This window comes from Staurois parvus, unplaced genomic scaffold (assembly GCF_062004578.1).
Source record: "Staurois parvus isolate SC_StPar_1 unplaced genomic scaffold, SC_StPar_1.0 ptg000805l, whole genome shotgun sequence".
Classification (NCBI taxonomy): domain Eukaryota; kingdom Metazoa; phylum Chordata; class Amphibia; order Anura; family Ranidae; genus Staurois; species Staurois parvus.
Genome location: NW_028318601.1, coordinates 101,606 through 121,907, shown reverse-complemented (window position 1 = coordinate 121,907; position 20,302 = coordinate 101,606).

Sequence of the window (20,302 nt, the reverse complement as noted above, 5' to 3'; positions counted from 1 at the left end):
AAGATTTGTTTTTCATATTGTACTATGACCAAAGTAGTACAATGTTACCATAGTAACATTGTACTACTTTGGGGAAGTGATTTTTATTTTTTTTTACACAATTACTTTGCTATAAGCAAGCATTTACCTGAATGAAATCGATTCATTCCGTTTTTTTTTTTTTTTTGTGCTTAGCTGTGATTTGGTCACAGCTAATCACATGACATGTGCATGTGATTAGCTGTGACCATTCACAGCTAGGCAGTAGTATACAATGGATGGCATGAATGAAGCCATCAATTGTATACAACTGTCATGTGACCTGCTGTGATTGGTCACAGCAGGTCACATGGTACCAGCAACGGGGGCCGGTACTCAGATCTGTCATCGGCCGTGTCCGAGGTACACGGCGGGTGACAGATCGCGCCGCTGCGAGGCTCTGCATTACCGCAAACTGCGCATGTGCGGGTGCACGCCAAATGGCGTGCACCCGGAATGCCGCAGCACTTCTGAAGCCGCCAAACGGCCATTGGCCGGGCGGCTAATGGTTAAAGCTGGCATGTATAATGTGAGGGCAGAAGATAAACCTGCTTGAGGGTTCACAATTGTGCTGCATTGTGAAGTCTCAAAGAAAAACTGGTCATCTTTCTTCTTCACTACTTTCTTTCCCTTCCCTCCTTCTTTCCCCTACACTTCCTTCCTTTCTTCCTTCCTTCCATTCCTTCTCTATCTCCCCTTCCCTCCCTCTAGTTCCTTCCTTCCTTACCTTCCGTTCATTCTTTCCATCCTTACCTTCCCTCCCCTTTTTTCCCTCCTTTTCTTTCCTTTCCCTTAAATCCCAATCCTCCCTCCTTTCCTTCCTTCATCCCCTCTCCTTCTCCATTTCCTTCCATTCTTCCCTTCTTATCTCCATTCCATCCTTTCCCTTCCTTTCTTCTTCCCTCTCTCTCATTCCTTCCTTCATTTTCTCCCATCCCTTCCTTCCTTCTTTCCTTTCTCTTTCCTTCCCTTCCTCCCCTCCCTTCTTGATTTCCTCCCCTCCCTTCATTTCTTTTCTTCATATCTTTTCTTCATTCCTTCCTTTCATCACTTCTTACTATTCCTTCCCTCTTTTCACTTTCCTTTCCTTTCTTTTCTTTTAGTTCTTTTCTTTTAGTTTTTCTTCCTGCCTTCCTTCTTCTTTCCCTTCCTCCCCTCCCTTTTCTTCATTTACTTTGTTCCTATCCTTCCCTTCCATTCCTACCCTCTTTCCTTCCTTCCTTACCTCTTTCCTTCGTTCATAACTTCCTCCCTTTTTTCCCTTCCTTTCTTTCTTCCATCACTCCCCTCCCTTCCTTCCTTCCCTTCTTCCTTCTTTCCTTTTCTCAATTCCTCCCTTTCCTATCTTATCCTGTCCTATCTTTCCAACCCTTCTTTTCTTCCTTTCCTTCACTACCCTCTTTCCTCCCCCCCCCCTCCCCATCTCCATTTCCTTTCATCATTCATCCCTTCCTTCCCTTCCATCCTTCTTCCCTCCCTCATTCCTTCCTTCCTTTCCTTTCCTCCTTCCCTGCTTTCTTTCCGGCTTCCCTCCCATACTTTCCCTCCCTCCATTCCTTACTTCCTTCTTTCCCTCTTTCCTTCCTTCCTTCCTTCCCTCCCTTCCTTCGTTCTCTTCCTTCCATCTTCCTTTCCCTCCCTCACATTCCCTTCTCTTTCCTACCCTTTCTTTCCTTTCCCTTCCTTCGTTCCCTTCCTTCACTCCCCTCTGCTCACTCACTTCCTTTCTTTCCTTCCTTTTTTCTTTCCCTCCCCCCCTTCCCTCCTTCCTTCTTTCCTTCCCTCCTTCCTTTCTCTTTCCATTCCCTCCCCTCCTCTCCTTCATATATTCCCTACCTTCTTTCTTTCCCTTCCTTCCTTCACTCCCCTCCACTCCCTCCCTTCCTTTCTTCTTCCCTTCTCTCCTTCCTTCTCTTCCTTTCATTTAATTCATTCCTTCCTCCTTTCCTCCCTCCCTTCCCTCCCCTCCTCTCCTTCATACCTTCCATGCCTTTCTTTTTATTCTTTCCCATTCCTCCTACATTGAGAATCATTGTAACGGAAATGTTTAACATTGTCCTGACTTGCTGACATAACTGCCATGTGGCCTTTTTGGTGATCTGGTATATATAGTCTACAGCCAATCTTATTGACCAGGGTGCTGTGATTGGTCCAAATACCATGTGATAAGTGTGGTCCAATCCCATTAGGACTTCCAAGAGTTCCTAATATCTAAATTGACATTGTGATCATGTCATTGCATAGCAAATACAGTGGGGCAAAAAAGTATTTAGTCAGCCACCAATTGTGCAAGTTCTCCCACTTAAAAAGATGAGAGAGACCTGTAATTGGCATCATAGGTAGACCTCAACTATGAGAGACAAAATGAGAAAAAAAATCCAGACAATCACATTGGCTGATTTGGAAAGAATTTATTTGCAAATTATGGTGGAAAATAAGTATTTGGTCAATATCAAAAGTTCATCTCAATGCTTTGTTATATATCCTTTGTTGGCAATGACAGAGGTCAAACGTTTCCTGTAAGTCTTCACAAGGTTGGCACACACTGTTGCTGGTATGTTGGCCCATTCCTCCATGCAGATCTTCTCTAGAGCAGTGATGTTTTGGGAATGTCGCTGGGCAACACGGACTTTCAACTCCCTCCAAAGGTTTTCTATGGGGTTGAGATCTGGAGACTGGCTAGGCCACTCCAGGACCTTGAAATGCTTCTTATGAAGCCACTCCTTCGTTGCCCGGGTGGTATGTTTGGGATCATTGTCATGTTGGAAGACCCAGCCACGGTTCATCTTCAATGCCCTTGCTGATGGAAGGAGGTTTGCACTCAAAATCTCATGATACATGGCCCCATTCATTCTGTCCTGTACATGGATCAGTCGTCCTGGTCCCTTTGCAGAGAAACAGCCCCAAAGCATGATGTTTCCACCCCCATGCTTCACAGTGGGTATGGTGTTCTTTGGATGCAACTCGGCATTCTCTCTCCTCCAAACACGACGAGTTGTGTTTCTACCGAACAGTTCTATTTTGGTTTCATCTGACCATACAACATTCTCCCAATCCTCTTCTGGATCTCCCAAATGCTCTCTAGCAAACTTCAGACGGGCCCGGACATGTACTGGCTTAAGCAGGGGGACACATCTGGCACTGCAGGATCTGAGTCCCTGGCGGCGTAATGTGTTACTGATGGTAGCCTTTGTTACGTTGGTCCCAGCTCTCTGCAGGTCATTCACTAGGTCCCCCCGTGTGGTCCTGGGATTTTTGCTCACCGTTCTTGTGATCATTTTGACCCCACGGGGTGAGATCTTGCGTGGAGCCCCAGATTGAGGGAGTTTATCAGTGGTCTTGTATGTCTTCCATTTTCTAAATATTGCTCCCACAGTTGATTTGTTCACACCAAGTTGCTTGCCTATTGCAGATTCAGTCTTCCCAGCCTGGTGCAGGTCTACAATTTTGTTTCTGGTGTCCTTCGACAGCTCTTTGGTCTTCACCATAGTGGAGTTTGGAGTGTGACTGTTTGAGGTTGTGGACAGGTGTCTTTTTATACTGATAACAAGTTCAAACAGGTGCCATTGATACAGGTAATGAGTGCAGGACAGAGGAGCCTCTTAAAGAAGAAGGTACAGGTCTGTGAGAGCCAGAAATCTTGCTTGTTTGTAGGTGACCAAATACTTATTTTCCACCATAATTTGCAAATAAATTCTTTCCAAATCAGCCAATGTGATTGTCTGGATTTTTTTTCTCATTTTGTCTCTCATAGTTGAGGTATACCTATGATGCCAATTACAGGCCTCTCTCATCTTTTTAAGTGGGAGAACTTGCACAATTGGTGGCTGACTAAATACTTTTTTGCCCCGCTGTACATGATCAACAAGCTTAACAAATCATTCTCCTACCATGACTTGCTATCTGCTGTAGTGCGGTGGACAAAGTTGTGGAAAAGGAAGCAGTCTGCCCCAGTGGATGTACATCCAAAGTCAAAACACAACAAATTAGGGACACGAACGCAAGTATGTGTGGCCTGACACCAGGAAATGGACAGTTGTCATTCAGCCCTGTGGCCTTAGCTTTGGCACACAGGTTTGTGAGAAATTAGTAAACTTCTGCCATGTTTTTAGGTAGGTAATGTTACAATTCTGTGTTATTCTTTTTGTAGAACAAGAGAGTGAAGAGGAGGGCCACCGTAAGTGCCTTGAATGTGATTGGCTGTTCTCTGTGTGCATTACGTAACTTTGATGTCTGAAATGTGTTTGTTGTGTTCTATCTTGTTGTTTATGTAGCACCAGCTATGTTGGAAGAGGGGGACGAGGAGGATGAGGAGGGCACATCCTCTCAGGCTCACTGTAAGTGCATTGAATGTGCTTGTGTCTTCCTTGTTGTCCTTGGCTCTCTCAAAGGGGTTGTTGTTGTTCTTTCTTGTTTGTGTAGTACCAGCAAGGTTGCCTCCAGTGGAGGAGGAGGCAGCAGCACACCTGTCTCCACCACGGTCACCAGTTCGGCTGGAGACCCCCTCACCTCCAGCTCACTGTAAGTGCCTTGGATGTGCTTGTCTGTTCTCTGTGTTCCTTGTTGTCCTTGGCTCTCTCAAAGGGGTTGTTGTTCGTTCTTGTTTGTGTAGTACCAGCAAGGTTGCCTCCAGTGGAGGAGGAGGCGGCACCCCTGTCTCCACGGTCACCTGTTCTGCCGGAGACCCCCTCACCTCCAGCTCACTGTAAGTGCCTTGGATGTGCTTGCCTATTCCCTGTGTGCATTATATAACTTTGATGTCTGCAATGTGTTCTGTTCTATCTTGTTGTTTATGTAGCACCAGCCATGATGGAAGAGGAAGAGGAGGAGAAGGAGGATGAGGAGGGCACCTCTTCTGAGGCACACTGTGAGTTTATTGAATGTGCTTGTCTGTTCTCTGTTTTCCTTGTTGTCCTTAGCTCTCTCAAAGGGGTTGTTGTTGTTCTTTCTTGTTGTTTGTGTAGTTCACGCAAGGTTTTCTCCAGAGGAGGAGGAGGAGGCCCACCAGTCACCTCCTGAATTACCACCACACCAGGAGGCCCCCTCACCTCCAGCTCACTGTAAGTGCCTTGGATGTGCTTGCCTGTTCTCTGTGTGCATTATGTCAATTTGATGTTTGCAATGTGTTTGTTTTGTTCTTTCTTGTTGTTTGTGTAGCTCCAGCCATATTGGAAGAGGGTGAGCTGGAAGAAGAGGAGAGGAATGAGTGCTCTCCCCCTCAGGTCCACTCTAAGTACCTTCAATGTGTTTGGTGATTTTCCTTCTGTACAATCATGCTGACCATAGCTTTAGGCTAATTTGACTGATTAATATTGGCCGGACTGTAGTTTCTTATCTAAGTCGGCCTTGTTTTTGTTTCCACTACTGCAACTTACCTAGGTGGTTGAAGCATTGGTCCAATACTTCATCTGTCCCCCTTAGGTTGTAAGGGTGGTAACTCTGCTGTGACGGAGCATAGGCAGGACCAAACACATAGAGCAGACGATAAACACACAAAGCTTTATTGAATTAGGACAGTCACTCAATTTGGGTCTGAAGGTAGCGTCCAAGTTCCCGAGGCAGGGGAAGAGCAGGGATGGCTCCCAAAAAAATTGTAATCCGGCCCCAGGAAGCGCAAACTAAGCGTCTCTGTTAAATTGTAATCCAGGCAGGGAAGGGAAAGGAGGGAGAGTTCATTGCTGTCCATACAGGGGGGAAAACAGGGGCACAAACACTCACAGTTCCTGCAGGGGTTTTCCTGGCTCACAGCGGCTGACAACAAGGGGCAACACTTATCAACACACAGCAGAGGGTCCACTTCTACAGCACACTGCAACACGTGCAATCCTGGCCTCACAGTATTAGGCAGTGTAGCAGCGGGTACTCCTCCTGAGCCCCAAGTATTAGCAGAGTGTTCAGCGGGTAATAGTCCTGGTATCCCCAGAGTATTATGCAGAGGGCCAGCGGGTAATAATCCCGAGTCTCTCCGAGTATGATACAGAGTGCTCAGCAGCTAATAATCCTGGTATAATCCCCAGAGTATTATGCAGAGTGGCTGCGGGGGTCTTGCCTCAGCGCAGACCTCCAAGCAGCTTCGCAGTAGATGGAACACCTGGGAGAATCCTGCATCGTCCTTCTTAGGGCCGAGCAGGACGCTCCCGGTTCCCCTGACAACATCCGACCCAGCGCCTTGTTGCCCCGGCAACTAGCCATGCCCCCTTGACATGGGCTGCGCTCTCCTGTATGGCCAGGAGAGGTGTGAATCCCGCCGCAGGGGGTCAATTTCCTCTCATCCAGCTGTGCAGGATGTGAGGAAGTGACACTTCTCACCCTGTGCAGGCCAACTTCAAAGGCTGTTACAGGATGAGAAAGGGTATATACCAGTGTGCAGAGGGTCCTTCAGAATTTCAAGTGTTAATATGTGGTTACACCCCTTTAGCACCTGATGGATAAATGCATGCACTAGCTGTTGGGATTTGAGCACAGGGATCTCTTGTTTGTTGTATTGTTGGGTCAGTAGCCAGACCAGAACCTTGTAGCTCTCCCCATTGTGTCTTTTCCCCTATGCTAGCATTGTGTCCACAGTAGCATTTGCGTAGGCAGAGCAGAGTAGGACTGGCCATAGAGGGATTACTTTGACGCAGTTGGCCAGCTTAAGCATGTATTGCAATATGTGTGAACTAAATATCCCTATTTATTGCATAGTTTGCTTGAAAGGGTATATACCAGTGTGCAGAGGGTCCTTCAGAATTTCTGGTGAGGGGACACAGGCACCAGGAGGGCGGGGGGGGGAGTTCTCGGACAGCAGGCATGCCGTGACATCTGCAATCACATGTAGATGGTGGGTCAGCTCAACACCCCCCCCCCAGCACTTACTGGGCTGTGGAGGGGGAGACAGGCTAAAACTCTTTGTTATTCGTGGCTAGGATAATCCAGTTGGTGCTCCAGAGTCTGCAGTATATCAAGACTTGAAAGTCATGATCTTGATCCAGTCTGGCCATGCTGTGTGACTTCAGTGGACTTAATGCAGCTGTCCCCTGAAAATGTGTTGCAGGAGTGCCAAATGAACTACACTTCTGTAATTCACAGGACAGTGTCTATGTGTGGGGGTGTTACATGAGGTGTGTTGGGTAAAGGGTGGTAAGCCTGGCACCAGACTTATTTTTTGGGGTGATTCCCGATCTGCTCCAAGCTACAAATGCCACCTTGCAGTGTGCATGTGTTAACACTCGAGGGGGCATTTGTGTATTTGCGTAGGAGAGGGCAATATTGTATGGACTGAGCCCTCTTGTAGCTAGACTGTCAAAGACTTAGACCTTGTGACATCTTCCTCTGAAGCCTCAGATCTGCTGCTGACCTGTGTCCTTTGCTTTGGGATGCTTGAAGTCACTCTATTGTAGACCCCAGGAAGGAAAGTGGGAATGGCTGCAAGGGCTGACAAATGAGTGTTTCCACTTACTGTAGTGTAAGCGTAGCTAAGCTGATGTGTGTGAGCCAATTCCTCTTGTCAAGAGGAAAGCCTCTCCAATATCGGAATGCTGGCAGCACACCATTGGCAAGGAAGACTGTTCCTTATCATGGCTGTCAGCTGTAACATTTGGGTTATGTCCCAAGGTGATCTGAAACATTGTCAATGGACAGCCAGAGAGTATGTTAGCATTGTAGGATATGAACAGCTTGCTGGAGTGTGGGTGCCAACAAGTGGCCTGTTAGAAATCAAAATTATGATTCGGCACTTATATTGATGACAAGCTTGCAAAATATTTTGGTTTTTATGATTAATCATAATTAATATTAATATGTGTGAATTGTCGCCTTAAACCGATGATATTTAATTCTTCAGTAAAATAGACCAAAAGATATATAAGTTAAGCTGAGACAGTAAATATGAACGAGTTAGCTGAGACCAGCTAAACCAGCTGAAGACTATATTTAGGAATAGCTGGTTAGAAGTCTCTAGTAGAATGTCAAGGGTATTAGGAGGACTCATTATAGATTTACTATTACATTATGTATTTTAATAGTAGCTGTGTGTTTTTAGTATACGTTTCTAATATTGATACATATATAGATTAGTGATTATACATTGATATGTTGTTAAGATATGTTCTTAAACTATATTATTCTTTAATATAAATAGCTGAGATTACATCATTAGCTTATAATATTATGTACATCAGCATACATATGTTCCTGTCCATCAAAAACATTATGTGAGTGTCGTCCCCTCCCTTCTATGCCATACAAGGTATTAAGAATCTCTTATTATGACACACTCATTCTGCATAAAAAGGTCCATGAGGGACAGAGGACGGGAGCACACACACACGCTAATACTGACACTCTGACACACATACACGCACACACACGTATGAGAAATCGAACAGGTGCATGCTGCAAGGCAAAGTTCGTCACTTCCATCTATTTCCGGCTTCTTCAACAAAGTCTCGAAGGACAAGTAGAGCATGAAGGACAGAACAGCACATGGCCGGACTTCTATGACAAATAATGGTGACTTATCTTTAAACTTTTGCTTGATATTTCTACAGTAGTTTTATCTACATGGAACTGTTCATAATACGCTTTACATTGTTATTTTACACCATTGTGTGATAGAATAAAATCACACTTCATTTTTTATTTCAATGGCTCTTTCATTCATAATCGCCTCAAGACACTAAAAGAAGTATTGTATGTGTCTAAAATCCAACATGGCCAAATGAATTTGGCCTTAAGCTCTTCTGGTTCTGGTCATCTAGTTTAGTAACCCAAACCGAAAGAGGACTTTGCTATGTTGGTTAGGGCTAGGGCTTACTACCTGGGGCCTGTACTATGTGACTGTTTAACATCCATGTGTTTGTCAAATGTCAGGCCTCGCATCTTTACTGTGTCTTTTTTTTGTTACTCTTCACGTAGTTGTACCTCAGGATGCCCCACCTGATATGGGGGAGCTCCAGCCCCCTCTGGATGCCAACATCCCTGAAGGTCAGTTTCTAAACTGTTTACACATATGCACATGTAACGTATGTAGAAGGCTTCAGCTCCCCCTTGTCTAAATTGGTTGGCCTTATCCTGTGTTTAGGATGGCCCCCCCAAAGAAATAAAACATTCACACTAAACACATCAGGCAGATAGGGGCTTAATCTTCACACTTAGACCTGACAGCTGAGTTTGTCTACATAGGCATACATTAAAGTGTTTTTCAAATTAAGAAAGGACCATAAACAAAGAATATGACACAATAGTCAAGCACTAACCTGACACTCCAGTGATCAAAAACCTGCTTCCCAAGTAACAAGTGTTTGTTCCACTCTGGTCTCTCCGCCATCTAAAAGAATCACTACAAATAGATGCAGCTGACACATCCAGCTTCCTGGGAGATGGACCACCTCCCTTCAAGGACACACCTGGTTAATTACACTGCCAGCTCTATAGGAATCTCTGGACCTGTGTGGAGCGAGTTGGGCCACTAGCCTCCAATAGGCTCACAGAGTTTGCTCAGCTCTGTTCTCTGGCTGTGTATAATGTGTGTAGGGATCACCCTCCCTCCCCTGCAGCTAATAGAAAGCTAGGATAGATGTCTTTGAGAACTCTGTGGAGGAGATAGGTGTGGCAAAGTCATCTGTTGTCTTTACTGATGAGATTGCCCTTTTCACTGTTGCCCACAGATATATTTGTAGTCAGTGAGCAAACACTTTAATCTAGGCCTAAGGATTCCAAGCTCACTCCCTGGCCCATGAAATCCTCCCAGGCAAGAAATGTAAGCTCCAATTATGAGTTGACAACAGCATAGAGTGCTTTCAGGATAATGGACAAAGTATTGCATGCTGTTGTTGTTTGTTTTGGAAGCAAGTGTCTACTTTTTATATTGCAGTTAATACATTTTTTCTGACTTTTTCTACAGTGTTAAACCACCCAGCCATTCGTGGCCTCATGGGCAGGGTGTGTGAACGTATTGGGATGCTGGAGCAGGCATTGGAGGTGAGGCCAGCCGAAAACCAGCCAGACGTAGTGGCCTACTTCAGGCACCAATTTAAAATTTTTTAAATTTTTATATAAAAATAAATGTTATTTATATTTGACAGTGCACTGTGTTGTGGCCTTCTTTAGCCTTTGCAGGTAGGCAATCTTCTTGATTGCAGTTGGAGCTGATCTGCATGTCCCTAAAGCATTGCAGTACTCGGCTAGCTCCAGCTGCAGTGGCCAATCTTGCTTACCTTGAATTTTTGTTAATGTCCAAACAAAGTCTTTTCTGGCAAGTCCAGCTTTAGGATTGAATGTTGCAAAGAGGTAAACCAGCTCCTTCAATCCTAAACTCGGATATATAAAGATTGAAGTTGTCTGCTTGCTGTCTGCAGCTACTCCCAATCTTAGTTTGCTGCCGCTTGTGAAATGCCGCAATAGTTTACACAGAACACTCCATTCACGTTACATTGTTTACATTTGGAGTAGCTCTTCAGTCCATCCAGGGACTTCAAGGTAGCTTGGTGGAGTGTAGTTGTGAAGACTGGCAAAAGGGGAGGTGCAACCAAGTAGATAATGTGTGGGTGGGTCCTGTGGGGAACTCTGTCAAGATGTTTCTTCTCACTTCATTTCTAATTGGGATTGGCATTACACAGAAGCCACATGACTTGAAAGCTGCTCTTGGAAGGACTATCAGTTATGGATGAGACCACTTACATGCAATATCCCACAGCAAAGAAGAGACCCTAATGGCCAAATTGACTATCTGCTCACCACATACCACTTGGATCCAACTTGTTGCTCATTCACATATCAGTGTTTTGTCAACAGGAGGTGGGAAGGGAATGAAGTGAGGAACAAGTGTCCACTGGGCACATAAATTCCATAGACACACGTCTAGAATCAGGCAGCGTAAGATCCTATGCTCCCCAACCAAGCTCGGGCAAGATGTAACACGGTGTGTAAAGCAAACTTAGTCTGGGTCAAGTTAGTCAAGCATAATGATAGTCCAAACAACAGAAGTCCTTTTTGTTATTCTCACAACTTTTAGGTGTCTCTAGCTTTCTTTGGCAGGCTTAATGTTTGTAATTTGTGGCCTGGTTCTGCACCTGGTGGCCTGGCAATTGACACACTTCTTTTATAGTGTGTGTCAATGAAGTAGCCCAGGGAACGTATTTGGACAGCAGTGTCAGTCTCTGGGGAGGCAAGTGTTTGATGCAGGAGTCTTCTTCAAAATCAGCATCCCACACAGAGCAAAGCTAGCCAACAATTTGCATACAAGCTGCAATATTGTTTTTTCCCATATTTTGGAAAGTTAGCCTTGCCCACAGAGTCCACTGATAATTCTTTGCTCAATTGGGTCAGCCAAATTGATAGCAGATAATGCCCAACTGCTACATGTGCCAGAGAACTTGTTTGATGTGGAACATCTAGAACTCTTTTAAGGACACACCACCAGGCAAAAACAGCAGAAAAGCCAAAAAGTATAACCACCAATGCCTTGGGAAGTGTCAAATTTCAATGTTATTTAGTATGTGCTGTTTTTTTGAGTGTTAACTGTAGCAATTGTGCCCACAGAGAGGGACGCGCTCATCCATTTTGCTCCAAACCCCTCCATATTGTATCTCTCTCTCCCAAATCAGATTCCTCCGATATCCCCCCCCCCTCTCTGTTGAGTGACATGTGGTCTGGATGATGACAGAGATCACAGGCAGCAAACTCATTGGGAGGGCGTCATGGCTATAAACCTTACTAGCTGGAGCCCCTCTGTCTGAGAGACTCTTGCTGGAGAAGGGGTTATAAAGCCATAAACCGAGCCATCACTGAGCTTCAAAAGACATTCCAGGGAATTGTAAAACAGACTTACATTTTAAAACCCAGTTTTACATATAATTTTATATCTCCAAATAGGAAATAATTACACAAACATGGAGCACATATTCGGATGGCTCACTTTAAGACAAGCCGCTTGGTATATTACACACCCTAGCTCTCACATACAGGAGAGCAGAAAATTATATCTCCTTAAGCATCAAAGCAGGTATCTCATATGTAGACGTTTAGCAGAAGATTGTGCGTATTAATCTACTCGTGGATAGAATGTTATATGTATCCAGGGTAAGTTATGAACCCTAATATAAGCAATGAGTGATTTTTGGTCATAGCTTGGGTCTCCGCCTGCCACACCCGCCCAAATGAGGCAATTGGTTCTCTGCTTCAGGGAGACACCCTGCTGAGTTCATAGATAAAGGCTGTGATGCTTGAAGTTAAGCTAAGCTGACTTGAGAGAAAATGGTAGAATCTCCCTTTTAATATAGGAACTAACTTTGGGAGATAAGCCCCTTTTGGCTGTGAAACCTGATCTACTTAACCCAGGGCAAGTACTTTATCCCTCTAAACTTCTGTTCTCTTTGCTGTGCTATTGTTCTATTTATCTGCTACATCTTTTTCTGAAAATATTTTTCTTGCACCCTTTTGACCTTTTAGTAATAAATCTTACTTTCTGGAAGTGTTGAACTGTTTTTTAAAGCTCTTTAATGCAAAATAAGCACCCCTGCCTCTGAAGAGTGATACTGTGTGTTTTAAACTTCAGTATATCGCTGCCTGAGTTGACAGTGGTATACCGATGCTTATGCAACCATCATAGTGTTATTGCTGATATTGCTAAGTTTCCTCTTTCTCTGTACAAAAAGGTGTTGGCAGTGTGAAGGGTTAATTGCGTAATTAACCTGACCCAGTAACAATCGCTCCCAGGCTGTCGGAACACAGAGTGTGGTCCATTAGCTGGAAAAGCTTTGTGCAGGGTGCAGCTGGGCGTGGCATTGTTATGTACTTGACAGCGCTGTTTTAGATTGGCTAGTCCTTCAGTCACCAGTTTGTTGAAAGGGCTGGGGTCTGATGCTGCAATCGTCAACATTAACTATTTAGAATTACTGATAGCAACACTAAACAAAAAAACCTGTGTTGGATTCTCTACATGACCAACTCCACTTTATTAGCTCAAAAACATTTGACAATATGCAAGACACGTTCAGCCACTTTAAAAAAATTTTTTTTTATTAACATTAATAAAAATATACACAGTAAATAAACATTGAGTGGCTAAATGGTTAGCACTTCCGCCTGGCAGTACTAGGGTCTTTGGTTCGAATCCCAGCCACGGCACCTCCTGTCTGGATTTTGCATGTTCTCCCTGTGCCTGCATGGGTTTCCTGCGGGTCCTCCCACACTCCCAAGACATGCTGGTAGGTTAATTGGATCCTTTCTAAATTGTCCCTAGTATGTGTATGTCTGAATGTGAGTTAGGGACCTTAGATTGTACACCCCTTGAGGGTTAGGGACTGATGTGAATGTACAATATATATGTAAAGTGCTGCGTAAATTGACAGTGCTATATAAGTACCTAAATTAATGGGGGGGGGAGGCTATGGCTCCGGCGGCAGCAGGTGCCACAGCGGCTGCAGCTCCTGCAGCAGGTGCTGCTGCTGCGGGGGGGGGGTTATGAGGGTTGGGGAGGAGGTAGGTATTGAGGGGCTGGGAGAGGGTATTGGGTATAGCTGGCTGGTGAAGTGGGGAAGGGAAAGAAGGGCTGTAAGGCAATGTACATTGGTTGTGGGGCTTTGAAAGAGTGATAGGGAGGGAGTGCTGAAGAAGGGGGTGAATGTGTGGTAAATAGGGGTCTGTTGGTAGGGTGAATGTTGGGAGGGGCATTGGAGTGTGGCTGGACGTGTGCACGATGTGTCTGGTAAGGGCGGTAAAGGTATTGAGAGGTGTGTGTAGGAACAATGTGAGAGGCATGAAAGTGGTTTTGTGGTCAAGGTGCAAAGTGGAGTGTGAGGAAGGTGCAGAAGTGTGAGGCATAGGTAAGGAGTCATACTGGACCTGGGGTTGAGGGGGCTGGGGTGGGGTTTCTTGAAGGGACTACTCCAGCGTGGGTGACTCCTGAATTGGCAACTCCAAATATTGTTCCCCTGCTGCTTCCCCACCACTTTCATCAGGGGAACTGTGTGGCACCATTGGCATTGACTCCCTGCTTGACACAAGTCTCGGATATCATGCAGCAGTGCATTGTTTTGCTGCAGCACTGCAGTCTGATCCTGGACTGCAGTGACAAGTTCAAGCAGGGCTGACTGTTGGAGCTCCAGTAAAGCTTCTAAAGGTGGTGCATTATAAAGCCTCCTTTGCTCCCATAATCTATCCATATAGAACACCAGCCTTTCCCCAAGCTCGAGAAGGGTGCTGGGTCCAGGTGGATGGGGTGCCAATCCAGCTGAATCCAATGTTGGCTGCAAGGAGAAACAAACAAAAAAAATTATTAAAGAATGTTTAACACACAGCACAAGCATACAGTAGGACAGGGGGCTCATCTGACAACAAACACTAGCTCATGTTCTTGTCCCACCCCTAGGACCAGGTCTTGGCAAATGCCTTTCCCTGACACATTACACTGGATGAACATTTGCCCGAAATAAATGATTTGGCATCTTTACGCAGACTGATACCTTCCTGCTCTGAAATGTGATTGGATTGGGATTTAGACAAAGTGAAAAGCTACAATTCCAAATTGTCACATGCACATCACTCTCTCCAGCTCATGACTAAGCAATGATCCCAAAAAAGTAAGTTACACATCACGGTGCCAAATCCTGCCCAGGCAGGAACAGTTATACTCTAAATGGGTAACTCATTATGGATAACATCTTTAGCATCTCTTACTGGAGGTTCAGCCCACTCAGGTGCAGGTGATGGACTTTGATGTAATACAGGAGTGTCTGAAATTCCCTGCACCACAAAAACAAAAAAAGTGCATTACATTTCACAAATACACATGCAACATGCATTTGAATATCCCCACCCCATTACAGCAGTTCCCATACCCCAACATCGGATGCAGATTGTTCACCCACTCTATCAGCTGGGGCATCCAGGTCAAAAAGATCTGAAAATAGATTTCAAGATGATTAGCAACAGATACAAGTTAGGCTGTATGTATGATCTAACATTTTTGTTCAGGGTTTGAGGGATTACTCATTGTTATGTTTTTCACAACAGTTTATCCAGAGAAATAGGACACTGGCAGCCACAGGCCACGAGACTGTTTGAGAGTAGAAAGAGGCATGGTAAGGCTCAGGAGCAGGGTCCACAAGAATTAGTGGGCACCTTTAGTGGCACCATTAGTGGGCCAAACAAGGAGGCAGATGTGTTAGGATGGCTACAATATGCCCATAAGGTACTGCAGGCTTTTAGACCTTGGCCTTCAAACATTTAATCCAAAGATATAACATTTGTTAAGGCAACATTCCAAAAAGGCTTAAATACCAATCCAAAATGCTCCAATCAAATATAAATGTGCCACAAAATATTTACAAAGCACAATGCATGTAAATGCATCCCAAAGAATTGTTGATATAACTGTGGATCTGAAGAGATCAACACCAATGCATACGAAAATCCTTGAATCACTTTTAAAACAAAGGTCTCATGACAACTCAATGTGAAAAAGAAAAATTATCTCATGTGCCAGTCTAAGAATATCCGAAAAGATTAAACAGTCTTTCCAGACAATTTAAAGCAGTTTGAGCTACAAACGGCGGGACTACTCAATATTGAACCATACGGACGAAGACTGAAATGCCATTCAAGTTCATGTGTGCAGAAAGGAAGGCATCCCAACAGTGTTGCCAATATAGTGTATTTGTCAATGAACAATACATTAGTCTTTATGATGCCTTTTGGGCTTTATGCAACTTTAAAGCAGAGGATCTGGGTGGATAGGTCTGTCAAAGGAATAGATCTTCCTGCTAGTCATGTGATGTGCCAAACTCAAGCAGTCTAATTATTGGCCTCATGTTTACATGTGAGGCCAAAAACATTATTTCATTTACTTTGTTTTGGGGGGGAGGCACTGTAAAATGATTTGCCCCTGGAGATTCCTTTTTCAGGACTTAGAAAATTGACAGTTGTGTGTGCTTTTAATTGTGATCTGGCTGGGTTTTTTGGCTTGGGGAGAATGGCTCAAAAAATATTCAGTGTTGGTATGTCTTTGATTTTGCCTCTGCATTTTGAGCTATGGTAAAATGGACGTAGGTGTGAGGCAGGAAAGAAGCGAGGCATATGAGGAGTGCTGGCATGTTGCAGCAACTGTGTTACTGCAGCTGTTCTGTGATGCAGCTGAAGCTTCTGCACATCAGGAACCTCCTCCATCTCCTTTGGTGTGCTTCCGCCAACCAAGGCTGTTTTTGGAAAGGGCATATCTTGAAAATTTGCGGGACTCTGATATCCGGCGTCGGTTCCGTTTAGGACGAGAAGCAATTCTGCACCTCTATCACCTCATAGAGGAAAAGATTGCGCCCCAACACAAGGCGCAGTCATGCTGTACCCGGGATTGTCAAATTGCTGATGGCCCTGTATATTTTGGGTCGGGGCAGCTTCCAAACCACCTCTGGACTTGTGGTTGGCATAAGTCAACCAACCATCTTGACCTGGTGCCCCAATTTATTCACTGGCCACAAAAAGAAGATGAGTGGAATAGAGTGAAGGTGGACTTTTACCAGCGGGCACAAATGCCACAAGTACTGGGTGCAATCGATTGCACCAATGTCGCAATCAAGGGCACCCAGGAGAGAAGAAAGGAACTTTCGCAACCGCAAGCAGTACCACTCACTCAACATCTAACTTGTCTGAAGCCAGACAGCGTATTATGAGTGTCAACACAGGTTTTCCTGGGTCGTGCCATGATGCTTTTATCCTCCAGCAGTCGGGTGTATACCGCAAATTCCAGAGTGGCAAAATGCCAGACGGCTGGCTTCTTGGTAAAGTATTGTGTGTGTTTGTGGCTACACATGAACTATAATATTGCATGTATGTTACCATAAATGACATAGGCCCAGGCCCTGCAGTTAGGAGGCCACTGTGCTTGCCAATCACAGCAATAACATGATCATAAAGCTAACCTTTGCATGCATGCATATAGCTCTTTCTCTGGCCCCACTGAGGACTGTGCTGGGAACACCCTCTCAGCCCAGCGGGGCCAGAGAAAGAGCTATATGCATGCATGCAAAGGTTAGCTTTATGATCATGTTATTGCTGTGATTGGCAAGCCAAAATACTGCAGATGGGATGGCCACACGTGCAGACATTATCACCCGCTACTTCACATGTACGTATTCTACCGTAGGTAGAGATTACATTTGTTGCAGTTGTAATCAATAGGGTCCTTGTTTTGGTCTTGACCAATTGTTATCTTAAATTAAGTTATATCTTTTCGATCCATAGAATTGGCTAGTATATCTGAGGTGGGACAATATTAATGTTAGTAACAGACTACAATATTACCAAGAATAATCCACACAAGGATGCCCAAATCCAGGTCTTTTTTATTGAAGAAGAAAGTAACAGTTTGACAGAGCATATAGAAATCGGAGAGCAAAGATTAGGCCTAATGTATGTTTGTCCTCTAAGTTAGAGGTTTTCCATTTGATTTGTTAAACAAACTCAGCAGATACCAAAAATGTAGCTGCTGACTTGTCAAATACAGACACTCAACAGTCCCTCCTGTCTGAAGAAGACTCATCACCGGAGACAGTCTTCCACCCTCACCAGCCCACCGTAAGCCACGTCATGACTGACTTTGCTATGCTGCCCTGCTTTTCCATATTTTTGCATTGCCATCCCATTGTTTGGTTAGTCGCACACCTAAAACATTCATGTCTCACGGCCTCTATCTGAAATAGAGATCTTAAGGCACCTCGAATAGAGTAACTCCTACCATGGGGTGGGAAATGCGGGTGTGTTTATTATAGGGTCTCTCTCTTTACGCTCCTTGCATGTTTGTTATATGGGTTTACCGTCGTTGCAAATAGATACTGAGACCGTACCAATTTTTGCTATAAAGTATTGACATCCCTAGAGTTTTAGCTCATAACATTGTAAAAATAGTGTAGTGGGCACTGGATTCACTATATTTGCACGCGAGCCATTGCTGTGGAGGACGGATTTATATTTACTTTGCTGGGACATTTTTGCAGCGGATATATGTTAAATGTGTGTATGTATATATAATATATATACATAGTTTGTATTATTTCAGAGAGTGTTTTATACACATGCATGAATATGTTATTCACTTAATATGAGTTTAAGGTTGGGGTAGAAATTATTTCTGATTATATGTGTGAGCACTAATTAGTAATACACTATTTTTACCATAATATGGTTATTTAATTAGTTTAATTGTATATTGATTTAGTATTTATTCAGCGCTGCACCATTAATTATTTTGTTGTCTTACACTTTGTCAGGGCCTGGACTTGAACCTGGGACTTCTACTGTGTCAGGCAGTAACTCTACTCACTGAGCTACCTGGGATGCTGGACAACACTTTGCCTTATCTATTGGATAATCCTGCCTTGTGCCTTGTTTGCTCTTGAACCTTGAACTCCTTGCTCCTCCCATGAACTTCCTATATAAGCCATGTCCTTGGACTTCCTCCTTGCCAGATTATTGTGCCTTTCCAGCCAATATTCCTGCTACTGTTCCTGCTGCTGTCTACACCTCCGCTACTGACCTTTGGCTTGTTCCTGACCACGATTGATCTGCTACCATTTGTGACCGACCCTTGGCTTGTGACCGACTCTGCTTTCGTCTGATCCCTAACCTGTTGATCCGCTATTGGTTCCCAGTCTGCTCATTCCCTGGTGGGGTGATCCTGAGATCTGCGACCTGGTATTAACACGCAGCCCAATCCATCTCCACCATTAGGAGCTCTGGTGAATACCGGTTAATACTTAGACCCCGCACCTCAGGTGAGCCTGCGTCATTCCCAGGGGGATCCGCTGGTGTACCTATCCTGCTGGTTCCAGGTAAGCCTTTTACTGTTATAGCAACTGGTCTCTGAACCTGACCTTACACCGTGACACACTTTATGGTTGAAGGGAGGTGTTAGCAGCTTAGTGGTAGGTTTCTCTATTCAAGCGCAGGAGATTATATTTTATTTAGCCCATAACATTACCAACTTTAACATTTGGTTTTCTAGTTCGTGGCGGCCTAATACACCTTCCTGATAGCCGTACGTGAGCCTAGAATCTTTTTTTTTAACCTCTGTTTTAGTGATGTAGGCTGCCTATTCACCGCCAGGTTGACCCGTATCTGTTAGGGATCCGGGTATGACCAGAAATGTGTGGACTGACACAGGGAAGTAGCAGGCTTCAGGAACACAGGCGTAGTCAGGGCTGGAGAGGTGGAATGGTCAGGCAGGCCGTTAGGTACTGTCAGGCACCTCCCGGCAGGATCTCTAGTACCCACAGAACGGGATTCCCCAGGGCGCGGAGTCTAAGCCCCAGTCTGCCTTTTCACCAGAGCCCCTGATGGTGGGGATGGACTTGGCGTAGGACTGAGACGAGGTCGTGGCCCCTGAGTGCACCCAACTGTGGTAGAGGGGTCTGCCGAGGGTATGTACCGTGGGAAAGCCTGACGTGAAGAGGCTGGCAGACCTGGTAACAGGGACAGATCCGTGCGGGATTGATGGATGGATCGTCTGGGTATCGTCAGGCGTAGTCAGGCAGGCCAGGTCAGCAACGAGCAGGCAGAGAATAGTCAGGGTCACAAGCCGGGTTCAGTAACTCATGGGCAGCGCGGTACAGAGGATCAGGCAGAAGGATGGTCAGGCAAGCCAGGGATCAAGCAGGAGAAGTCAGCAGAGGTCAGGATCAGGCAGGGTCGGCAACAAATCAGATAGTCAGCAGAATAGGAACACAGGATACCAGGTACAGGGGCTCATGGGAAACAATACACCAAGGCCCTGATCACAGGCCTGGTCCTGCTTAAATACACCTCCTGCGATCAGCTTCAGCTGATGGCTGGCTGCAGGAGTGAGCTTCTGGTTGCTGAGCGCATCCGCTGGCCAGCCCTGGTACTGCAGCCCACACGGCAGGTGAGTCCCACCACCAGTGGTGAATCCATTCCTGACACCTGAAGGGGAATGTATGTCTTTTAGGTCTGTCATTTTGTTTTCCCCCAACTCCATTCTATATTTTGTACTCTATTTTTGTATTAATTGTTTTGTATTATACCCAGAATGAGTTAATGAAAATATGCTGTGTCAGTTATGTGTTATAGAACTGTACTCACAATATTCTTCTATTTTTTATCTTAAGCTTAGCCTTGGTAGAGATGGAGATAGTATCCAATTATTTCTTTATACTAACAGCACCTGTTTCTGTTATGATATAATTAAAAGTCAAATACTTCTGTCCCATGGGAAAATAATTGTTGGATACTTGTAACTGATTTCAAGGCCTGAGAAAGTCATGTTCATAGCCTTGACAAGTATCTAGTGAGATTC